This window comes from Gavialis gangeticus, unplaced genomic scaffold (genome assembly GCF_001723915.1).
Source record: "Gavialis gangeticus isolate Ggan-Ray unplaced genomic scaffold, GavGan_comp1, whole genome shotgun sequence".
Taxonomy (NCBI): domain Eukaryota; kingdom Metazoa; phylum Chordata; order Crocodylia; family Gavialidae; genus Gavialis; species Gavialis gangeticus.
Window position 1 is genome coordinate 10874958 of NW_017728998.1, and position 24873 is coordinate 10899830.

The following is a 24873-nucleotide window of genomic DNA, read 5'->3' on the forward strand; positions in this document are numbered from 1 at the left end:
GCTTAAAAAAAAAACCTTCATAAAAATAAAATGCTGGCTCCCCAGTGGGAACCAGGAGTCCTCACTGCCACTGCAACCCAACTTAACAGCCCACCCTGGGGAAATCATGGAAATCATAAAAAATTAGGGTTAGAAGGGACCTCAGGAGGACCTCAAACCCCCTGCTTAAAGCAGGACCGTCCCCAATTAGATCATCCCAGCCACAGCTTTGTCTAGCTGGGTCTTGAAAACCTCCAAGGATGGAGATCCCACCACCTCTCTGGGTAACCTGTTCAAGTGTTTCACCACCCTCCTACTGAGAAAATTCTTCCTAATATCTAACCTAAACTTCCCTTGCTGCAACTTGAGCCCATTGCTCCTTCTTCTGTCATCTGCAACCATTGAGAACAGTTTTGCTCCATATTCTTTTGAACCCCCTCTTTAGGTAGTTGAAGGCTGCTATTAAATTGCCTCTCAGTCTTCTCTTCTCTAGACTAAATAAGCCCAGTTCCCTCAGTCTTTCCTCACAAGTCATGTACCCCAGCCCCCTCACCATTTTTGTTGCCCTCTTCTGGACTGTCTCCAATTAGTCCACATCCTTTCTGTAACTGGGGGCCCAAAACTGAATACAGTACTCCAGATGTGGCCTCACTAGTGCTGAATAAAGGGAAATAATCACTTCCCTTGACCTACTGGCAAGACACCTACCAATGCTGTCCAGTATGCCATTAACTTTCTTGGCAACAAGAGCACACTGCTGGCTCATACTCAGCTTATTGTCCACTGTAACACCCAGGTCCTTTTCTGCAGAGCTGCTGCCCAGCCAGTCAGGCACCAGCCTGTACTGGTGCATGGCATTGTTCTGTCCTAAGTGCAGGACTTTGCAGTTGTCCTTGTTGAACCTCATGAGATTTCTTTTGGGCCAATCCTCCAATTTGTGTAGGTCGCTCTGAATCCTAGCCCTACCCTCCATCTTGTCTATTACTCCCCATAGCTTCGTGTCATCTGCAAACTTGCTGAGGGTGCACTCTATGCCATCCTCCAGGTTGTTAATGAAGACGTTGAACAAAACCAGCACTCCACTTGATACTGGCTGTCAACTTGACATCCAGCCATTGATAACTTCTCTCTGAGCCCAATGCTCCATCCAGTTTTCTACCTTACAGGCCACTCATCCAGCCCATATGTCCTTAGCTTGTCTGCAAGAATGAGGTGGGGGACCACATCAAAAGCCTTGGAATGAAGGCACAGGCTGGTGGGGTGCCTCAAAGGCCAGCAGACAAGATGGCAACCACCTCGCCTCACCAGGGTCTCTCTGCCAATCAGCACCAAGCAGCAGAGCCACATGAAGGGCAGCCAGGAGACAAGATGACAGCCACCCCCTCCTCCTGCGTTCGGGGCCTCTCCACCAATCAGTGCAAGGGGCAGGACTGCCAGAGCACATCTGGGAAATATCCATGACATATGCTATTTATGCTGTGAACAACCTGTAAAAATTGTTTCATTTCTCCATGATACTTAAGTAGACTCCTATAAAGTGGTTGGGGAGGGAAAGAGCAATTTTTAAATTGTCCACTGTATTCTGCGTAAGAAGGTGTCCATGTATAAGTTTTTCTCACTCATTCTTCTCTCTCAGATTACATGGACTTTTCTCTCCAAATTTAAGAGAGTAAGATGGATTCAGATTCTTCTGATATGCATAAATAGTGACAACTATATAATAATTTCCTTCCCATGATGGATGTACAAAGACACTTGCATTGCTTTTACTGTAGTCCTGTATCAATACTGGGGGCATCTCAGCAAGACACCTTGATTTCATCACAGCTCTGAAGTTAAGTCCACTGTGTCCTTACCATGCCAAACAGTAACAAGACATGCTTTTAATATGAACCTGTGTAAGCTATTTTTATGAGAAAAAAAGCCCTCATAGTCTCTTATGGGATCATTTATATGATGGAAACAGAAATAATTCTTACCCCCCCTAGCAAAACAATAGCATATTTCTTAAGTCACCTATTGTATCTCTTAGTCTTGTTTTGGAAGGATCATCATGAACAAAATGCCATGAACTCAGTAAACATAAAAAAAATAAACCCCCTTTCATTTCGAGATTAATGGTTTTCTCATTCTTGAGCAAAAATAAACCTAGAATTCTACTGAATAATTGAGTGCCCAAAATGTCTTCCCCCACAAAAAACCCCATTAAAATGTTGCTCTTGAGGTTTAATAGGTAATAAAAGGCAGATTTAAATTAAATGAGCCCAAATCAATGGCAACATGGTGGTATGGACCTAGTTACATGCCGGCAAATGTGTGTCACTGGTGTCTCAATTGGAGGACGGATGAAGCTGACCAGGGAAAGCAACTAACAGGCAATGGAGGACTGACTCTGCCTTTATCTTACGTTTTTGTGCATATTCACATTATGGATTTTACACCCATCCTACCTCCTACTGTCATCACACCAGCTGGGCTGGATTTACCCCCTCTCATGTGTTACAAATTGACAGCTGCTGGCCTAGAAATCGATTCACCCCAAGTGAATCAAAGCAGTTTTTTCAATGGCATCTCCCTGCACTTGCTCTGAAAGAGACCTTTATGCTGATGCACAGCACTGGATGTAATCTATCTCTCTGGCCTGCACCACTGTGGTTTCCATGCCCTCGGCGTAGCTAACATGGCTCATTTCTGGAGTGGACCGTGGAGTTCTCGATGGAGGGTGGGTTAAGTGCATCTGGCTGCCACTTTAATACAGTGATGCTCAATTTCTCTGCTCTGGGTCAGATCTGGCCCATGAAGCCATGTCATCTAGCCAATGGGGCTCCCTACAGATCTGGAAATTTGGTAGTGGGGGAGCAGTGTGGCAGCATTAATTATCACTTCCCGTAGGGACCCCATGTCTCAGGTGATGTGGCTCTGTGTCCCAGACCATGCTCATGCACAATGGGGCTGGGGTGCAGAGTCATTCTGTAGCCAGATCCAACACATGGGGTCAGGCCAGCCTGCCAGATTGTACCTGCAGATTGACTCCACACAGGATCGGGCCTGAAGACTGACCCTATGTCAAGATCCAGCCTGCAGAATGGCCCCATACCCGCATTGCTTAGATAGACGTATTAACACCTGGGTGCTGCTGTTTCAGGATTTGACCCAGCAACAGGCCTACCTGACTCCCAACTCCATTGCAGCAATATACAAGTATGTAATCTTCACTTCCATTATGTTTGTCTTGAATCTAACCCATAGCGGGGTCTATTCACATAACTGCTCCACCTCCCACCTACCACATAGGGTCAGAACAAAAATTAGTACATTTGTTAAAATATTACTTTTGCATTTATATTTTGAGGAAAAATGCTCTTAAAATGGAAGTAAGTGGGTGCAGAGGAAGAGAATACATTTCAAGCTACTCCTGTGATAGGGTTATTTAATACCTTTTTTTTTTAGAATACAAAACTATGCATTTGTGGTGAAAGGCTTGGATGGCTTCATGAATAAGTGCTAGTTGATGCTATTTAAGTGGGATTCAATTAAATCTTCATGAAATGATCAGTGTGAGAAGGCTTGACGTGAACTAAGGCCCACAAAGGCAAATTGCCACTTACGAAGTATTTCATGGAAATCAGATAACTTTGCATAGCTGCAAAAAATGTGCTTAGCTTAAACATATTGGGCCAAATTCTGTTCTCATTTCTGCCTGTGTGCTGTGGAATCGGGGACAATATTTGGGCAAATATATTTTGAATAATCAGTTGATAATCTTGAAGGGAAGAAAAACCACTGCTTGCTTAAATATTGGCATGTCCCATTCGAAGACAGATGTTCATTCTCTATTATTCTGGCACCTTCAGATTAAAAGATGCTGGAATTGTGCAGGAATGGTTTTCATGGTAACTGTCAGAGGAAAATAAGAAAAGCTTGGAGGCCAGATTTTCCATCAAGTTATGGGTATAGTTTTCCATGTAGGCCTGGACCCTGCAAGCTGCTTTGCCCAGAGAAGTCCCTATGTGTTTCTACAGGGATCTTGTTACTGCTATTTATTGTGAAGAGAGTGGTCCTTCTGCACTAAACAGCTATCTTATTGTTCCTGTGGGGCACACAATAGGGAAATTATGCCCCCCCCAGCAAATGGAGAATCTCCCAATGACCCCAATGGGGCCAGAATCTTGCCTATGACCTTTTAAGTCTGTTATAACATTCAGCAAATTAATCTCCAATTTCCTTCTTTTTTTTTTGCTTGGTTAACACCCTAATTTCTTTGCAAGAAAAAAAGATAATAATGTTTCTTTAAGTTAGGGGAGTATCTCTAGAGCATAGAGGGTCTAAGAGTGACGTGCCCAAGGTAAGACAGAAAGCCTGTAGTAAAAGAACCCAGGTCTTTTAAATCTTAAGCTGCTCCCTTAACCCTTTTAGACCCTCCTTCCTCTTCATCTGTGCTGCAAAGAAGTGTATACTATATTGTATACCTTTAAAAAAAAGGTAGCTCCGATTTTCCTCTTTCCCAAAGAGAGACAGTGGTATAACTATATTGGCATCTCTAGAGCTGCTTCTGATTTACTATAGCGTAGGAGCAGAAGAAAGCCCATAGATTTAAAAAAAATCTATTCTTATCAATTAAAGGCATTTACACTATCAAGCACATTACCGGCATGTAGTAATAAATGGGAAATGAAATCTCACCATTATTCTTCCGCCCTACGGAAATTCATATTCAAACCTGTGTTTATTCAGTGTCTTGATTTAAGGTATCATCAGCATTGGCGTTCTGTGCAGCCTGCCAGTGAGCACACGTCTGTCTAAGTACGGTGTAATCAAATGAATGTAATACAGGAGGTGAAGCACGGGAGTAAATTTCATGAGTTGCGCTTGCTTAATGTGACTTCAGCTTGCTTCATCTCCATCACTCAGAGCAGTTTTTACCTTCCGGAAGGAATGACCTGTTACTATCCCCAAACCTTTCACACAAGCTATATGTTCAAAATCCTTTCCACTTCTGTCATTGAACCTTTTCTTTTTATATATCATCCACAAATATGTGTAGATTAGATGCCCTGTTTCTATTGATTTAGCCTTGTTCTGTCTACTTTTAAATGACCCTTCAGAGGCTAAATTGCCCTACTGCAGTTGCTGAAATGTTTGACCTGTCTTCCAAAATACAGAAAGTGAAGCTGGTATCTAACCCTTATGCTTCACACTCTTTATTCCCAATGTTCATGTTTCCAGAAAACCTTATGGGCTTCAAGCACACTGGTAGCGAGTGTGACCCGAAATACTCACCGCATAGTACCTGCATTCTCCTGAAGTGGAGGTAGGCTTGGGTTGTAACACTTTATCATCCCTTCCCCTGTGAGACATGGCAAGGCCACTTTTTTGGTAGCTCTTCATGGGTCATTCATATCTCAAAGTGCTGTCTCAGGACTTGGCTTATTTCCAGTTCCTGCAAACAAAATCACATCGAGTTCAGGTCAGCCATTCTCCATGACTTCAGCACCGTGAGCTTTCCTTGCCATGTTGGTGGGTGATTTTGAGACCTGTAGATGTTTTAATGCTAAGACACAAAAGAGGACGTGGTCCATAGTTATAAACACACCGGCATGTTTCCAACTTAAATCATTTGGAGGTAAGCAGTGAGATTATCTCTTGTGTTCATATCAGCTCTGTACAGGGAGATGGAGCTGGATATCAGAGATGGGTGGATTTTTTTCACCTGAAACTTTTTCAAAGCAAAAAAGAGTTTATCCTGAATTGTTCCTGCTGAGTAAAAAAAAAAAAAAAATTGGGGAAGAGTAAAAAAAATTGTCATTTTGAAAAAGCACCCAAAGTTGGGACGAAATGCTTTGATTTTGTGTGCAACAAAACATTTCCTTGACAATGGATTTTTACTTTTTGGCTCATTCAGAAAAAGTATGTACTGGATTCACTTTAAATGAGGCAGCTCTAGTGGTTGGGATTATGAAGCACCCCTCATCCTGACCCAGTAGAAATTACAAAAGCTTGGATCCTACATAAGTTTTGAAGTGATTTAACAGGGCAGCCAGCCGTCCTGCATACTTTCATGGTGAGTAGGAGTAGAGTCAGCATCAGAGTAGAGTCTTAACTACTTACTGCCTTCAAGTAGTTGGCTTGCTGCCGCAGGTGAGTTCCCCTTGCTTGGGGACTTTCTCAGCTAGATACCTGGAGTCACGTCCTGTCACCTCCACACCTCTCAAGTGGCATGAAATGGCAGCAACTGGGCCAAAATACCATCTTGTACAGGATTGGTTTGGAAAACAACCCCCTCAAAAGCTGATGCTAGTTCAAAATTAATCCAAACCCTCCACGTGTCTTGGGTCAGTAAATCTCAGCAGTAAATTGTTCGACAATGGGTTTTTTTGTGAGATTCCCAGTATTACCTATTTCTCAGTAGGATGGAAATCAGAAAGATATGTTTGTTGGAGTAGGTATTCTTTTCTTGGAAAAAAACAAGAACAAAAACTTGTTGTAGGTTTCTGCCTATCGGGGTTACAGCAATAGCTTAGGGAATACATTTTTTCCGCTCCATTTTTAGGAATCTAATTGTTACAGTAAACCCTCCGCAACCCGTTCTCCCCAGCTTCACAAAATGGTGCTCATTGACTCGGTGCCTCAGAAGATCTGATTTTACAGATCTGGCCCTCAAAATACCAATCGTCATTCAGCTAGGAACACTGTCTTTGAATGTACGTCCCCATATTGATTAGGACCGGACCGCTCCTAATCCACCCTATCGCTGACTTCTTCAGTGGTCTATAACAGGAAACCATCAGTTAGGGTATTAGAAAAAGCCTCCACATCAGACAGGTTAGGAAGTATGTCGAGAGAAATGTCAAAGTTATTAATGTCATTCTTTGCTGGAGCAGCTGCATTTACGTTTCCTCCATGGAGCAGAGTCCCTTCTTGTAGTTCATATGCGGCCGATTTAAACTGCTTCACTCGGCTATTTAGCTACCTCTCTACATCTAGTTTCCTCCCCTCCGTCAGATCTCTGATCCCCTCTCCTCTGAGAGGGAGAGCTGAGTTTCTTTGCCAAAAACTTGCTCTCTGTGCTTTTTTGGACCCCCATGAATTCTGCGGTACATACAACCTAATTTTCAGGCCTAATTACTTTGTTGGCACAGTGATATGCAGATCCTTCACATGCTGATTTTTCCCTAGCATTGGCAAATTCAGTCTCTGTGTCTCTCTCCCCCCCAGCCCCCATTAATGCACAAAACAAGACTTTTAGAAGGTGCCAAAAGTCCCCTGTAGGATGGAGGCACTCATATGTCAGCCTGCCTATAGTAACCTTATTGTATTGCTCTACCTTAATGAAAGGGAGCTGGCTAGACTAAATAACAGGCTGCAAAAAGTGAACACAGTATTATACCACATTAATCCCTCTGACACCACATCCATCTAACTGCCACAATGGCTGTGATACTCCTGTACGGGCATGTGATTCATTTACCATTATTTGCCATAATTACCCTGTGCAGAATTAGATAGGATTAAACTAAACTTGGTGGTCCATTGCACTTAGGAGCGGCAGCCGAAAAAACTCTACGAGGGGTCCTAATCAACTCTGTTCAGCATTTCCCCCGTAATCACCATTTTTAACAACAATTCATTGCAATAAATGTTTGTTAGTAGCCATTTGTCATCAAACATTAAATATGCCTTTGATTTCCTCATGATTTATCTTGATGTTTTGAAAGAATGGCTGTGTGGTTAGTTGTGTACTACAAATTATGATGGTTATAAAAACTGTAAATTACCTCCCTCTATGATGTAAGTTGCTGTTCAATAGAGCTAATGGAGCTTGTTCATAATGAAGATGCATGGGTAAGATTCGGATCCCGGCTGATTCGGTGGAAGTCGGGGGCTATTCCACTGAAGTCAAGAATTGATGCTAGTCCACTTACTGTGCTAGCTCATAAACTGATTTGCATTTGTGCATCTTCCTGAAGAAGTTTCTACCCTCCTTTTCTGATTCATATAATCAGTCTCATTTATTTTTTCTCTGGGACGTGTCAGGGAGAACACATAAATAGTGCAATAAATACTAAATTTGAGCTGAGAGTTTTTTCCACAGCATATTCAGTTCAAATTACATGTGCAAAAAAAGAAAAAAAGAATTAGTGCTATCATTATATTCCACACTAAAGGAACTGGTGGATTAGGAGAATTTGGAAGAAGAGAAATGGAATTCCTTTAAAAGTACATGGATGTTATGCAGCAAGTTAACACAGACCTCAGAATATGGAAATCAAACGAGATGGTGATTCACTTTGTCTTCCTATATACAAAGAAGATATTGGAGATACTGAAGTCTCAGGAGAGTAAGTCTGATGAGATTTGAGGCCTAAAAAAATCTAAAATGGATGATTTGGTAATTTTCTCTCCAGGTAGAGCATGAAACCATGCAGTGTCTCGTATGCGACTGTGTGGCAACTAAATAAATGTCAGCACTATAATTGGTAGCATTATAAAATCATGGAAGCACCTGATACCCCACTAACACTTCACCTCTGGTGTTGTTTATATCTATTCAAAATGGTCAAAAATGCTATGTGCAGCCCATATATTTCCACTCTCGCGATAGAAGCAGCATGTCTGCACTTGCTGCAACATATTTCCTTGAATATAATTGCTCAGGGCAGGATTTATCTGGCATATGTCCCATAAAAAATAGTAAAACTACAAGTAGTAAAATTACAGCAAAATTACAATTGAAACTCTATGATATGGCAAGAGGAACATGGAAAGGGAGTTCATGACTATCAAAGACATAAAACAACAAACTCTTTAATTTCATGCCACCATAAATAGAGGGGTTAACTTCCCATGCCATAATTTACCAAGGTAAACAGTAAAATCATAACTGGTTGAAGTTCATAGGTAGCATCCAATGTAGTACAGAGTTAAACTAGACATGGTTCTTGCATTGCGGCAGTACTAAGAAGTCCCACACTGAGAATGAAGCCCTACAGTGAGAGATCACCCCTGTTATAAAGAGTCTGAGTAGCCAACAAAAAAACTAAGAAATGAGAGGATTAGGCCAAGATCCCACAGCAGGCCCCTGTTAGAGATGAGACGGGGTTTCCCGTTTCACTGTCCTATCTGCTAGGACAAAGAATGACCTTACTTCTGACTTACAATTAAAAAGTCATGTCGTACGTTCTTCCCAAAAGAAACATAAATTCTCCAGCTTGTTGATGTAAAATTGGGGGAAAAAATAATAAAAGACATTTCAAAGAAAGAGAGCTTTTTCCACATAGCCATACTATGAGGAGACTTTCCTTCTTGCTACAGCAGTTTGGGGTGTGTTCCTAACCATCCATTGGTATCATTAAGTTTTGAGTCATGCTTCATAGTGACCTTAATAAAATTTTCAAGACCTTTTAACATTATAGGTGTGTTAATCAGTCTTCCACATGACATCATCTCGGCCCTAGGAATAAGTTTATGGCAGTAATAGATCTTAGGAAAAGGATGAGGAATTGTCAGGATTAATGTTTTAGTTGCATAATATTACCAAAATAACATTTTGTGTAGTTTGTCACACAGCACCGAGCACACTGCTGCCAATTAATATAGTTACACATTTTTTTTCATGCAGTGATATTTTCTCTTACCCATAAAAGGAAATAGGTTTTTGCATAAGAATGAAGATTTTTAATTAAATGTTTTTTGACCTACTTTGCTACAGTTTGGCTGATGCAGGAAAAACTTGGGCTTTCAATTTTGTTGTAACTTTATGAAGCCAAATAACTGTATCTCCTTAAAATCCATACACGTAGAGCAGCAGGCTATGGTACCCTGACTCAGTTTGGCGTTTGGATAAAAAATGTATGCTTCTGAACATGGGATTGTTTGTATCTACAGGTGGAAAAGATTTTTTTCCCCTCATTTTCCTTCCAAATATGACAAATTAGCAATAACAGATGTCTTTTATCAAAATGTAGAATTCCAGATTGTTTCAGTGTAACAGTAGGCTACATTTGTGGGTGAAGATGCCATGATCAGGCCTCTGGTTAGAAACATATCTGTAGCTGGCCAATGCATAACTGGATCTGAGGAACTCTATTACAATGTTGAACACTTAATTACCAAGGAAAGTGATTTTTTTTATAGTTGATGGAAACTTCCATGTAAAATATTAATTAAAAATGACAGGCATCCATTCCAAAAAGATGGCGAATGCTTACTCACCTACTCCCAGCAAGACCGCTGTTGCAAATAAACACCTCGCAATCTAAGTAAAGGTTGCACAATTTAGTTGATAATTAATAAGCCTTTTATTTCTCTAGCACCTGGCATCAGTACATGTTTCTATGAATAAGGCTCTACTGATTGATAAAAGGAAGACTTAGATGATGAGCAGAGAAGCCCTGTACAGTGGGAAGCCAAGCATAATTAGTTTGCACAGTTTTTGTTGTTAGAGTTTGAGGTATCAAATCAATAGAGTAACATTAATAATTGAGGACTCAGATAAATATACCGTGTCCTAGATTAGAGCTTTGAGCTTCAAAATGCTCACATAAAAGGTTTTTTGTGAGGCTGTAAATGTTCCAAAGTGCTATAATGTGACTTCTCATCTACAGATACTGTAAGAAATACCAGCCTACTGTACCAGTGAGGGATTTGAGTATCTCCAAATTAAGGAGTACCTACTGTACCTACAGGGAGAGACCTGGCATGGTTCTGAAGTGGTTTATCTTTCATTAGCTGCAGTGAAAAAAAAATGGAACAAATAATAGCAAACAGGAGCTATGTCAGGAATGTTTTCACATCAAGCCTAGAAAAATTTTGCCTTTTTATGCACTTTTTGCTTGGTACTTTCTTCATTGGTTCAGTAAGGCACAAGGTGCTTTCAGAATAGTGTATAACTCTACAACTATTCCTGCCAGACCAGGTCATTTCACCACCGCCCCTCCCAACACCTCGCCCCCCCCATGAAAAGAGAGCATATGGCGCGGGAATATTTTGGAGGTTACCCAGTAGAGGATGGTTCCTTTCATCTCATCAGAGACCAAAGTCTGCTTAGGTGATGCAAAAGCTGGATCAGAGACCCAGATCATCCACAGCGGCCTGATATTTTGGTGCCCCTTCCAGCTGCCCAGCAGTGCCACACCTTCATGCCTATGATCCCAAGCACTCTCCTGGACTGTGGGAACATACTGCATGGAAACATATAACACCCCCTTGTTTTTCCTGCTAAACATGATCCTTGCTTCTCTGAGTTCCCTGTATATAGATGAGCACATGAAGATGAAAAAGTGATCAGCGCATCTAGTCACTTAGCACTACCTCGTGAATTCCAGTGAATGAAGGAACACCATTTAAATTTCCTCGTGCTATTTTTGCAGATAATTTCCAACAGCTGTGTCCAGTTTTGTAAGCTCAGGTAACTCTACACGATCTAGGCAGATTTGAGAGTATTAAAAGTTGTCTGTCTCTTACTTACTCCTATTGAATCCCTTCTGTAGGGGCTCCCACAATGTTTTCAAGTTGCCTGCATTAACTATGTTGAGGTATTTTCTTGTATTACAATAACCTGAATTTAGTACACTTAAGATGAAATTGCCATGTCAGGAAGGTGATGATACTACAACTGCTGGCAAAAATTCCATTCACATCAGTGCTTCGGGATGATCCTATGCCATTTTGTGAAGACAAAACTTGCACTGCCTTATCCTTCGTTGCCCATCCAGGAAATAAATGGCTCCGACTCTCCCCTGCTCATGCCAGTGACTCAGGAGTGGATCTGTAGGGTCAAGAAGTGGATGGAGCCTTTGTTTCACTTCCCCAATATCTACAGATTATTTGCTGAACCCATGGGGAAGTGCAAATAATCTGTAGATATGGGTGGGACATAGTAAGCAGGAAGTAGGCACCAGGTTGTCATCCCTCAATCTGCTCTTGGTACAGTAACAATTTGCTAGTCCTAACCCAAGGTCAGTTGAGACCTGATGTTGCAATATAAAAATTCCTGATCAGTGACTTCAGAATCTAGGGATATTACAAATGTACATAGAGATATTTCCCCTAGGAATAAGTAAGAACTAAAAGGTAGCTTGGTCCTATTAAATGCATTTTAGTAGAGACTTTCATATCCCTGTTTGCCAGATACCAAATGAAATAATATAATTTAAGCAACAAAAAAGCCATGGCTGAAATTTATGGGAGCCCTTGGACTTAGAGTAAACCTGGACTCAACTCCTATACACCAGGGCTTTCAATTCTATGCCTTTATTAATTATGTTTGTACAATTCACTTGCACTATCCATATTTTTGACATCAGATTCTTTAGTTGTATTTGTACGGTGTATTTTTATTATGGATTATTGGCAAGGCAAATCCATATATTATACAGGTCTATAAATTTGACTCAGATAAATGTCTTATATACTGTACTAATTGCAGAACTTAATCTCAGCTCTATAGTGGATATAACTGGCACGCTCACCTTGCTTCTATCTTGTGTGATGTAGCTTAGGTTAAAAATGCTGAGCCAAAGTCTCTGTGGCATCAGATTCTGCTGCATGTAGTTGAGATGGGAGCCAACAAGGAGCTGGTTAACTCCCTGTTTCTGGGATTTGGTCCTACACTGTTCCCACCCCCAGCAGAGATTAGTACATCTTAAAGGTTGCTGTAACCTATGGCACCAGCACAGACCTCAAACACAGCGTTCCCCGGACACGTCCCAACCCCACTCTCAACAGTTACCCAACATGGTGCCTGCAAAGGGCTTGCATAGAAGTCTGCTTGGCTGCCTCTCAGGCCCTAGGGATGTCCCCATACCAGACAAGTACAGAGAAAGCAGAAAAGCCAGGAAAAAGTGGCCCTTGTAATCAGTCAATCAGGTATGCACAACTGTATTTCCTCTTGCCCTGGTATTATGCTGTCATGACCTTGTTGGGTTTAGTGGAATTAGAGTTGATTCACTTTGAGACAAGAACCGGGCCCAGAATATATCTGTGATATATGGCACTTAATTATCATAAAAAGTGCAGACTTGATATCCTTGACCATCAATTTCTCCTATTCATTCAGAGAACAGATACCAAATGGGAGCCATCTGTGTCATTTCCTCCTCTGGCCCCCGAATATGCCATGAACCTTGAATGGTCATTTCTAGGAGCTACTTTGTGTTCACTTACTTCTTGTCCTCTTAGTTTTGCAGCCTGTTTGTGCCAGTTCCTTTCTCTATCTGTTCAGTACTGCATGGCTTTCACAATTTTTAATCGAGTCCTTCCTGTCAGGTAATCTATCTACGAAGAGTTAAAGCATGCATGTAGTCCCATATGGAGAGTCTGACTGGCTTCACTGGGACCACTTACAGGAGGCTGGAGACCAGGTTTTTGACCCAAAGAGCAGTAACCTGGCATAAACTGTATTTTAGTTTGAACATAGTTCAACATATCATGTTCAACATGATAGTTGAACATATCATGTTCAAGAGCCTTTGGCCACGCGTGTTGACAAAGTGTGTTTATTTTTTAATTTTCAATTCAACTTTAATAGATGGTTTGCGATATAATAATACCTGCTTTTAGCTCTGCTATGCATTGTTGCTTTATTGTAGATGTGTAGCATAGAGCTGTTCATTAGGACAGCGTAATTGCCTGGGTCTTGTAAATCAGCTGTTCATCACTAACAAACCATTGCCTTTCAAAATGCTCCCCCACAACTATTTACAAAATAACTTGGTCTAGTTAATGGCCGTAGTCATTTTCTGAATCCCCCCATAGCTCTTTGCTGCAGCCTCAATATATCAGATGAATCGATGCCGCCTATACAACAGTCTCGGGTAGAAGACAAAAACCACTTCAAAGGGTATAGTGACTTGAGCGTTTGTCAATAAGATGTCTTAATGTTTTTGACAACACCCATTTTGTTGACACAGTGGGTGAAGAATCCTGAGATCATTTATTGTGTCAACTGAACAGATTTAGCTGCTGGTGAACCACATGGTAAATTACACTTTTTCCCCCCCTTCCTGTTTGTTGAAACTATAAATCATATTTTCCTTTTGGAAGCTACTGATTACTTTTCTTTGAACTGAAACACATTTCTATCTGTGTCTAAGGAAAGGAAGTAAAAGATTCCCCTTTAAAAGAGTCTCTGAGGTGTCATTAATCCATATTTAGAGGGCTGGTTAAATACGATATCTCGTTCCATTGATAAAAAGGCTGAAATAATATTTATTCAGAAAAGTGGATCTCGCTTATAACCTAGAAGTCATTTTGCCCTGGAAAGCAACTCAGCCAGTAATTTAAAACATGTAACAATATGCGAAATCACTTAGGAGGCTGAAAATAGGTAAAGATCTGGGAAAAGCACTAAAGGCAAAACCCAGTAATACTGGACTTAGGTGCTATCATGCTTAAAGCATATGTACCCTCCTTTCCTCCCAACAGAATTGAAACCCCAAGTTAGGTAACAGCGATCCCTGTAATGTGAATAAGGAGACTTGGGCATGTCAGAAAGATGATCCCAAACCCTACCCACTTGGAAGTACCTAGAGCTAGCCAACAGGAAACATTAAACGCAGGGATTTATTTATCTGAATTTCCACTTTCTCCCCAGAGCTTAGGTAGCTGAGTCAGGGCAGTAGGCAGGTACAAGTGTTCTTTCAAAGAGCAGAGCAGGACTCACTCCTTTCCTCTTGACATGCCGGTGGTGGGGTTGGTGTTTTGTATCATAGCCTAGGGGTTATAGCACTCTACAAAGAAGTTCTGGTAGGGATGCGGTCTCCTCAATCTAGTCACAAAACAATATCTGGCAATCCCCAAGCGAGTTTCCTAACCATCTGACCATAGACACAGCTGTGTGGAAGTGCCCTTCACCCTTCCCGTGGAAGCTGTGCCATAGTACAGAAAAAAAATTCAGGATTCATGGGATGAGACAGCCCAAGTGACTGTAACCCACTGAGTAGGACATTCACCTCGGGATGGCAGGCCTGGCTTCTAGTGCCGCTCTCAGAGTTATTTCTGTTTTACATCCAAGGATTGTTTTAATGTTCAGGGAAACATGAAATGTTACATTTAGCATTCAGGAGAACAGAATCCCAGCTGAGCGCATGACCCACTGGGCTACAGAGTTGGGATTTGATTGTTAGCCTATATAGCTCTAAAGGAGGCTCTTTATGGATACTGTTTTTATCTATCGCAGTGTGGGGCTCTGTTTGTTCTTCACATTTCCTGTCCCCCCCCACCCCCGCTCTCCCCTCCATTAATCTATTCCTGCTAAACTTTGATAATTCCTTAGACTTGTTTGGTGATGATTAATATTATTCATATTGTAAAGGCCATAAAGATTGCTGTTCATCAGGATTTGACCGCAGACTTTGAAGTCTCTTAATTGCGTGAAGACAGATACATTAAACAATTACCTAAATACTTAGAAAAGAAAGAACAAAGGAAATAAGGAGTGATGTAATCCCCCAGGGAATCGTATTTCTCTACCGAGAAGGAAGCTTGTCTCTTGAAGTTGGCACAAATATTGGGATGCTCGGCTGTCAGTTTCTTCTCACATTTATTCTGAATGAACACAATCCATCCATCAGTGCTTAAAGAGTTTTCTAACAGTACATTGACCTTGAATGCGGCACATTGATTTTCAGTAACGCATCACAAATAGGGTCGTTACCAAGTCATCCAGCAGTGGATGTGATTGGGAACAGATTTCTGAAATTCCAATACTATGCCACCTGCCTCTGATGATGGATCGTCCTACTGTACCCCATCAATCCTCACCTAGCTCTAAAAATGTGACACCTGTATGAAATTTATCATTATATACAACACAAGGCAAAACAAACGGATACAACTGGGGCTTTTCAACCACCTTGCCTCCTCTTGTAAGGATCCTGTTTTGTTTACAATGGCATTTATTTACAGAGGCGCTTCTTGTAAAAGGGCCGGGTGGTGACGGTGACATAGATGTAAGCACTATAGGGAATTAATACTGCAATTGGGATTGAGCAATAGATAAAAACAGTCTGGATCTGAAGCTGCTGGAGGTTAACACTAGATCAATTAAGGTGATTGTTTCTTAGATTGCATTGGACAAATATACGCGCACAAAGAGGGTATTAGTGAAATTGCAGAGGAAGAACAAATAGAAATTAACTGATCTTAAACTGAAAATCAAACCGGTAAAAGATGTTATGTTCTTGTAAAATGCCTTAACAGTCTCTTTGAGGAGGGAGAAAAGGATTGTCCAAAACAAGCTCAGAAAAGTGTTGGAAAAAAATCCTAATCTGCGATGAAGAGAGATGTTTGAATTTCCTCGGTTGCTGTTACTACACAAAGGCAGTTTTGTCACTGGATTTGTATGGCTAGAATATGTAGTGGCCCCAAACTACACTTTTTTTTTTTTCTTTGTGAATGTAAGGGACAGGAATAAGAAAGAAATTACTGTTTCCCCCAAATTCCCACCATTTTGGATACGGCATTGCACAACTGTGAGGCTGACCTCTGAGATCTTCAACTGCAAAATTCTGTAGAGATGAAAGCAATGACTGTAAATAATTCTGGAGCATTTTTTGATTCCAAGGAATAGCTCTGACTTCAGGACAGCAGGAAGAGCAATGACGGCATGTAGAGAGAGGACGTGTCCAAGACAGAGTTCAGAGTCAGGTCTCTAAGGTGTGCATGGGTAGAGACAAGTGGAGGTTTAAGAACTGAGATTTAGGATTACGATCCCCAAAGCTCACATTCTACCAAAAGGGTCACGTTGACTAATCGTGTTCAACGGTACAAGGGGCAGGACATGGCACCGTCATGGTAAACCATGGGAGCAGAACTGCACGCAGTAAGGTAGGGGCTAATTACAAAGCTTATATTGAGACCTCGATCTAAACACCTCTCGGGTTCGGGTGGGAGGGGGAGGTTCTGGATACAGGGATTCTGGCTTGTGCCCGTCTCCAGTTTACATAGCAATAATGATTAATAAGTTGCAGTGAATGCTCACTTTGCTGGAACTAGTACCTTTGAACTCTGTTGAAGTTATTATTACCTTCATCTAATTATAGGTTAATTGCCTGAGAGAACCCACTTAAAGCTGATCTGAGTATTACAATTCATGTTTTACTTAAATAAAAACCAAAAGTATGTGCTGATGTCAGATTCAGCTGTTTATAGACGGGGCTAAAGACTGGTGTGAATAAAAGAGATACCTACATCACAGTCATAATGTAATGTTACTTCTCTGTTTTTTATTTGTTTTTAAACCCACCTCAGATGATTCCTTTAAAGCCTTAAAAACACCATCTCAAGCTTTCTCACATGCTTGGAAGGTTAGTCCCATGTTAAGAAAGGAAAGATCTTTTATTCTGGAGGAACTTAAATATTGATATGGCTTGCTGTGGTTGAGCTGCACTGTGCTTTTCCCCGGGTCGCTTGTAATCTGGGAAGCCTGGTTGTTTCACTGGCTTTGAGGAACAGGGCACGTGTCTAGAGGAGAACTCGACACAGAAGTTGTTCCTAATCAGCGCATGCTACACACACAGTGGAAAGAAAAATATATAACAGCGTTTCCCGGCAATTCCGGTAAGGTAGCCAAAGGGTCAGGGTCAGAGATTTCATAGACTTCATAGACATTAGGGCTGGAAGGGACCTCGGAAGATCATCGAGTCCAGCCCCCTGCCCAAAGGGCGGGAAGTCAGCTGGGGTCATAGGATCCCGGCAAGATAAGCATCCAATTTGCTCAGAGAGAAGCCAGGCTGGAAGGGGCCTCTAGAGGTCATCTAGTCCAACCTCCTGGCTGAGGCAGGATCACTCCTATCCCAAGTATCCCATGGAAAGCACCCACAAACACCTAGTAGACAGGCAGCTGACACAGCTGGTTCCTATGTTTCTTTTTCTGTAATCTCAACTGCGGAAGAAAGGCACATACTGGGATCTGAAAGAGGTGAGCACCTGGAGTGTGCTGCACTGCGACTGCTCTCCAACACCTGGTGCAAGCTAGAAATGCCTTCAGGTTTTTTAACTGATACCATACTGAGGGAGAGATCCAGCAAGCTGTAATCCCATTCTGTTTTGCTGCCTCTGGTATTTGACTTGATGTTGAAAATATAAGCTTTGTCCAAATAAAAGGGTCATTAATAAACATGCCAGAATATAGGCCAGCACGAAGGCATGAAGACACAGCAGTGAGTTCAACCATGTCTTTTCATTCATAAAAGCCCTCTTCACAAACAACTGGAATGACATCACAATTAGCCAGCTGCTATGTCAGATTTGCACCATCAGCTCCTCTTCCTCCCCATAACTGATCTCTTGTGCCCAGGGGTACATGAGCTCTTATCCACCTGTTCAGTCCCCCTCTAATGAACAAGAGGTCATTTCTCATTATCAGCCTTGCCATGATAACTTTTGTCCATAATCTAAATGGACATGTATCACGTCCAGAAAGATAACAGCATCCTTTAATAATGGGCCATATTCTGATCTCATTTGCATGGGTGCAAAGTTTTGTTGATTCCAGTGATGTGCAAGTGTAAATATGAAAAGAATCGAGTCTCACATTTGTTCTTTATTCATTACGGTTTAGATAGGGCTGAGCAAATTTGCATGATAGTTAATATAAGTGACACCTGGAAGTGAATCTGGAATGGGCTACCAAGAGAGGTGGTACTATCACCTAACTTGGAGGTCTTCAAGAGGAGGCTAGATAGGCACCTGGCTGGGGTCATCTGACCTCGGTCCTCTTTCCTGTCTGGGGCAGGGGGTCGGACACGATGATCCTTCACGGTCTCTCCTGACTCTACAATCTATGAAACCATTTTTATAATACTTGATTTTTAGGCATTTAGGCATTGGAAAGGAGGATTTTTGCTCCCCAAACCCTAAGCATGTTGAGGTCCTGTTGTGGTGAGTGCTGCACAAATCTATACCAGGCGGAGGAGGTGAAGATACAACATGCAAACAAAAGCATCTGGTAAAGAACTGGTAAATTCTTTGCAAATTATGTGTCCTGTGATTCTGCATCTTTTTGATGCTGGGGGGAGTAGTAATGGGGAGAGAGAGAAAAGGAAAGATGACAAAAGAGGACGAGTTACAGCTCATCACTGGTATAGTCATGGTCATCAGGGTGATCTTTTAGACATCATGACAGAAGTTGCTCTTAAAAAGATACAGGAATAGCTATTCAAAATGCGTCAGAGAAATCCTGGGGATATTTGCAAGATGGACTGCTGGGAATTCAGGCAGAGGAAAGGCAGGAGGAATTGCACGAGAGGTGACTACCAGCAAAGAATGGTGCAGCTTGTTTATGAAAAGGCTTAAATGTTAAAAAGGAACGGTATCTGGGTCATATTGACAGCAATGTATTTAATCCAGAAGTGAAGGGGAGCTGACAGAAAGACTGTAAGAGGAGACTGGTATGGTACCTAGGTGACAGACCTAGGAGTCAAGATCTTTGGTTTTGGCATGTTTGTCTGTTAAGCAAAGTATTTAATCTTTCTTTGCCTTGGTTTACTAACTGGCAAAAATAAATTGCAATGATGCTTCCTTGTCTCAGCGAGTGTTGTCAGCTTCAGGGGTTTATTATGAAGTGCTTTGAGCTCAGTTGAAAGGTTGCCATAAATAAGGAAATACATATTTAAAATCAAGAAAGCTAATGAAAGATACTTAAGTATATGAAGTTCAGGCCCACATCTATTTTACATGTGTGCATGTTTGTTTTTCCTGTGAATATACCTATTACGTGAAAAATAAATATATTTGATGTGCTAGCATAAACCTAAAATTAGTTTAGCTTTCAGAAACCCATACATTGTCTGTGTATTTTCCCAAGAACATTTTGGATATATTTTTGATGACTCCAAACAAACAGCAGAACTTCCTCCCATCTGAGCGGAGCCAGTAATACTGTGAAGTTAGGGGTCAGTTGCTATTTCAATAATAAATCTCATTTTTCAGGGGTATGTGAGCCAGGCATTTGAACTCCCTGAAGTCTGAAAGGCAGTGTCAACATACAAAAATGGACATTCTTAATTTTAATTTTTAACACAAATGGGCTGAGGCCAAGTCCTGTGATTTACACTCCAAGTAGCCCCCATCTTGCCAAAAAGATGGGATGTTGGTAAGTTTTTAGACGCCAGTTCTCACACTGTAACAAAGGGTTTCCTACACTTTTAATCTATTAACTTTAATGCTGTGAACGTTAGGGAACATGATGCAATTTCAGCTGTTTCCACAGGGACAGCTCTACTGAAGTGAGCAGCAGTGGAACTGAAAGTTGCTTGATTGCACGGTTTTACCGCCACCCCGTTGCAAAGGCTGTTTCATAGTTAACTCTTAAAGAAAGGATGCATTACTTAACCATAAGCTGAGACTATGTCCCTTAAGATCTGGGTGTAGAGAGAACCCTCCAAATGCAGCTCTTCGCTCTCCAGTATGGAAGTGATCACCCACCAGTTCCTTACTACTAACCCCTACCGACCCCAGGCAGATGCCATAAAGAGCACTCCAGGCTACATGTGTAGCGATGGGTGAGCAAATAGGGGAAGGGAGTCTACACTTCTAGGCCAAGAAGAGCTTATTTAAGTGAATGGCTGCAGGGATCTTAGCACAGGGGTTTTTAAGTGTTAAAATTAACATGGAGAGGAGGAGGCAGGTGCAAAGACATAGATTATCCCACCTCTACCAGCTCTGGGGGAGATCATATACCTTCCTCTTCAGCACCAGTTCTGACCATTTTCAGAGACAAGCTACTGGATGTCCTGGACCTTGGCTATGACCCCCATCCATTACTACCTAGGTTCCTGTCATTGCTCGAAGAAAGTTTCATTTCTCCTTAGGGGCTGTGATAATGCTTGAGCCACCCACACCTTCCTCTTAGCTCAGTTAAGTCACACTATACCATTTGTTGCTGAAGGGCGTCTTTCACATAAATGAACTGCTTAGCTGGAAACCTTAATTTAAAAATTGCTATCTTCACGCAGCAAAGGGGTGTTCACAACAGAGCAACCTTAGATCTTACTGCGCCTCTCACCTTAGCCCATTTGGACAATTAGGCCATCGATCCATAGAATTAAGTTCAGCAAGACATTAGTCATTCCTGGAAATTACAGTGCTCATTTTTCTCTTTCTTACTCAAATGGTAGGGTTTTCAAGCGTATTTTCATGGACCTAATTAATGCATGTGACATGCTTCTGATGTAAGGTAAAAGAAATGACAATTAGACATCTCAGAAATAAGCACATTCCAGAGGCTACACAAGCAAGTCTTTATGTCGGTCACTGTGGGAGAGAATGCTCTGCAACAAAGCAGCAATGTGTTTTCATTTGAAACAACAGCATTTGGAGGAAAAACAAAAACAATTCATTAGCATTTGTGAGAGAAGGCTGCAATGATCCTGTAGGTTTTATGGAGTGGTTTTGTAGTCCATAGCAGGGTAAAATAAGCACAAAAGTTGAGTCCCACTTTGCACCCCAAGGTCACGATGAGTTCAGAATCAGTGACACTGGTGAGGCAACAAAAATTTCTTCTGCCTGTAAAGGGACTGCTGGTTCAAACAGACTTTAAACCAGGTAGGCTCAAACTTTTTGCTGTTCAGGTTCTAGTTCCTTTTGAATTTGCTGCTAATCTGCATTATTCAACTTCCCTGTTCTTCTCTTCAGCTGTTAACAATGTAACCAGTTCACTTATTCCTACTCCTCAGGATTTCATTCAACAGGGAAAATTTAAAAAAAAGAGAGAGAGAGAGTTAGTACTCATGGAAGTCTTCACATTTCTATAAGTGTCATCTCCGCACGCCAACATTGCAGAAAAATGAGAACATAGTACCCAGTGGACTGTGATAGATTATACCATCTCAGTCCTGGACTGCTCTCAAACCATAGTGGGAACACCACCAAATGTTTTAATAAAGTAACCACCCTAAATTACAGAAGACTTGGCATTGTGCATTGCGGTAATATGCAATGGACAGGTATTCTTTCTGGAAGTGTGTTGCCAGCCATATATACTGACAATTCAAAATCGCTGTTTCCTCTAAACATTAAGCAGATGATTATTAAATATCAGTTTACTGTGGGACTGTCAGAAAGTCAACAACAGTTGTTTTATTTTCCTGGCAAAGGTTATAAGGACAAATGCAACTTGCAGACCCTCAGACAGGAAGGAATAAGAGGTAAAATCCTATCCCTGCTGAAGTCAATGGGAGTGTTGCAGCTGACTTCAGCAGAGGCAGGATTTCAGCCAAGGTTTTTAACTGGTTTGTCATTTCTCTGGGAATTATTAGTACAAGTTAGGCAGTTGATACTTTGAAAAGCTCCTTAAAGCGTCTTCAGCAGTACTTTTTATCTTACTTGGGCATTAATGGAGCTTCAGCCTAAATCTGTTTCGAAGCTGAAGTTGTTGCAGCAGCTCCCTTGTTAAGCAGAGTTGTCTTGCCCTAACCATAGAGCCTGACTATACTGGGAACTTCATCAGCTATTGTTGGCATCTGCTTTGTAGATAGTCCTATGAGGCCCAGGACCTTGTCCTTCCTTCCAGAGAGCTGCCCCACTGGGACATGGGGAGTTATGCAGTATGACCAGTGCAGACATCACCCTTGATTTAAAGGAGCACACTCTCCAAAGGCCCCTTGTCTTTGAGGCAGACTACCCCTCCAACGTGCTACATACTTTAGCTAACTGAGTGGATAGTTGGGGGTCAGCTGAATGAAAGGGTAGAAAGAGTGTGAGGCATGGGAGTTACTGACTTATAATACCTTTGTTCATTGGTGCGGGCATGGAGAAAAGGATGTATTGCTGATACTCAGTTTTTGGCTCAGTATCCCAAATTAATGGCAAGGGCAAACAGAACCTGACCCATGAAAAGTCTTATGTATGTGCCTGAGTTGCAAGTTTCTGAGCATGGAAGATATTGTTTTTATTGTGTGGCTTGTACAGCAACTTGCACAATGGAGCTCTCATCTATGAAAACATTTCTAAGCTTTATCCAACACAACTAATACATATGATAACAACTAGGCACCTTCCAAGCTAGGCCCAGGTGCTCTTTTAAGCTATTTTAAATTCCAACCAATAAATAAGAGTGCAGGTATATAGAAGGTAAGCTTCATACAAAGCGATAATGCATTATGCCCTCTGCATATTGTTAAATGTATTATCAGTGCACCTACAATGAACAATGTCTTATCTAGTAAATCCCTGTCCCAGTTCTTTAACTTTTAGTGTACATATATACAGTGAGTTGTCACTTTTTAAGGATAAGATTATGTCTATAAAATGATTAGTTTTCAACTGATTGTTTTAAAATAACTCAAGCGGCATCTGAATTTATTTACATACATGATATTGCCTCTCATAAACACAGCTGTATGCAGAATGCCAATTCAAGGATTATTTTTGGAAGTTCATCCAACAGTTCAGCTGGAAGAAAGGCATCTCACTTATGCAGTCTTCATTTTTCCGAAGGACCCATGGGCCCACCACTGTGAAGTGCTGAGTAGTCATTTCCCTCCTTGAATTCAGAGGCTGTTGATGTCCCAGACTCCTATGATTTTAAAGTGTTACACATTGAGGGCCCTTCAGCAAGCATTCAGCATCTCACTAGATCTGACCTGAGTTTTGGGCAGAAAGCAGAAGACTGTAAAGGCATCCTGGTCTATCTCCCTCTCATGCACACACACATTTTCCATGTGCTAAGAGAATCTGCATTAACTTTAGAGCTGAGTTGCGGTATTGCTCAAATTGCAAGAATACTGTTAGCAGAGAACTTGCACTCTTTGGAGTTTATCATTGCCCTTCATTTAAGGATTTGTTTCTTCTCTCCTTCTTTCTCATTAATTTAGGATAGAAGTCATTTCCTTAAGCTGAATATTTAGAAACCCTGACACTGTTTTTATTTAGAAAAGGCACATTGTCACTATCTTCAATCTATGCTTGAGGAAACGATTTCTCCTATTTAAGAAAAGAAAAGATGTAAAGTCTTTAATGTTATTCTGTACCTAGTCCAAGATCATCATCATACTGTTTAATTAGAAAGTTCTTGTCTTGTTTTAGATCTTTTTCCCCCTGCCACATGGGACTGAAGCCTTAAAAGGCAAGATCTATATGTATTGTATAATTATATATTTTTATCACAGTAGAGCTACAGGCATAACTCAAGATCAGGGCTTCATTGTGCTAAGCTCCATATTACTACTTTTGTTTCAGTATTTTCCTTATATTATTATCTAGATGCCTCAAATGATATTGGACCCTCCTTTTGCTTGGTGCTATAAAAATTCCTCAAGTCCAGAAGAGTTAGAAGAATAAATAACCAAGCCACTGAAAGTATGGGAGAAAGGAGCCATTAATCACCCTATTTTGACACATGGGGAACTAAGATATTGTGATCAAAGATCAGATTATCAAGTATTTAGATACCTAGAAATGCTAATGGTGGGTTTTACAAAGATGGTGGACTGACTAACTCAAATTTGTAGTTAGGGGGCTTGTCTACAGGTGAATTTATGTGTGCCTTAACTTTGTGCCTTAGCCTAAGGCACCTTAAGGCAATTTAGGCACACATCCTACATGTGCATGCGTTAAGGTGCCTAAATACAGCTCACTGGGTGAACGCGTTTGCAGCTTGTACTGGGCAGCACCCTGGACAGCCCCTGGGAGCCCATGGCAGCATGGCTGGGTGGTGCAGCCTAGTGCTGGCCGAGGGGGTGGGAGCCTCCAGTCCCCCTGCAATCGGTCGCAATCAGCCCTGGCCCTGGCCCCCACCCCATGTTCCTGCCTCCCCAGCATCAGATGAGAGCTGGCTGGAGCCAAACCTGTGGGGCTCCACACTGCCACCGGGCACTGGCAAGAAGATGTGGCAAGTGCTCCTGTCAAAGCACAAGGAAAAGCCCCCCCCCCCCCCCCCCGACCCCCCCCCCC

At 41.6% G+C, this 24873-nt stretch overlaps 1 long non-coding RNA gene across 3 annotated transcripts in view; it reads right to left on the minus strand.

Annotated features, from left to right (window-relative positions):
• Positions 1–3149: 3149 nt before the first annotated feature.
• LOC109289479 overlaps positions 3150–24873 on the minus strand; it is a 60567-nt gene continuing 38843 nt past the window's right edge. For 2 of the 3 annotated variants that reach the window (XR_002095383.1, XR_002095382.1), the window contains exons 2-4: positions 5260–5419; positions 4663–4902; positions 3150–3262 (exon numbers count right to left, since the gene is read on the minus strand). This is a non-coding gene — a long non-coding RNA (uncharacterized LOC109289479). Of the gene's footprint in view, positions 3263–4662; positions 4903–5259; positions 5420–9124; positions 9206–24873 lie in introns of those variants that run through there. The other variant, XR_002095384.1, reaches the window with a different exon arrangement.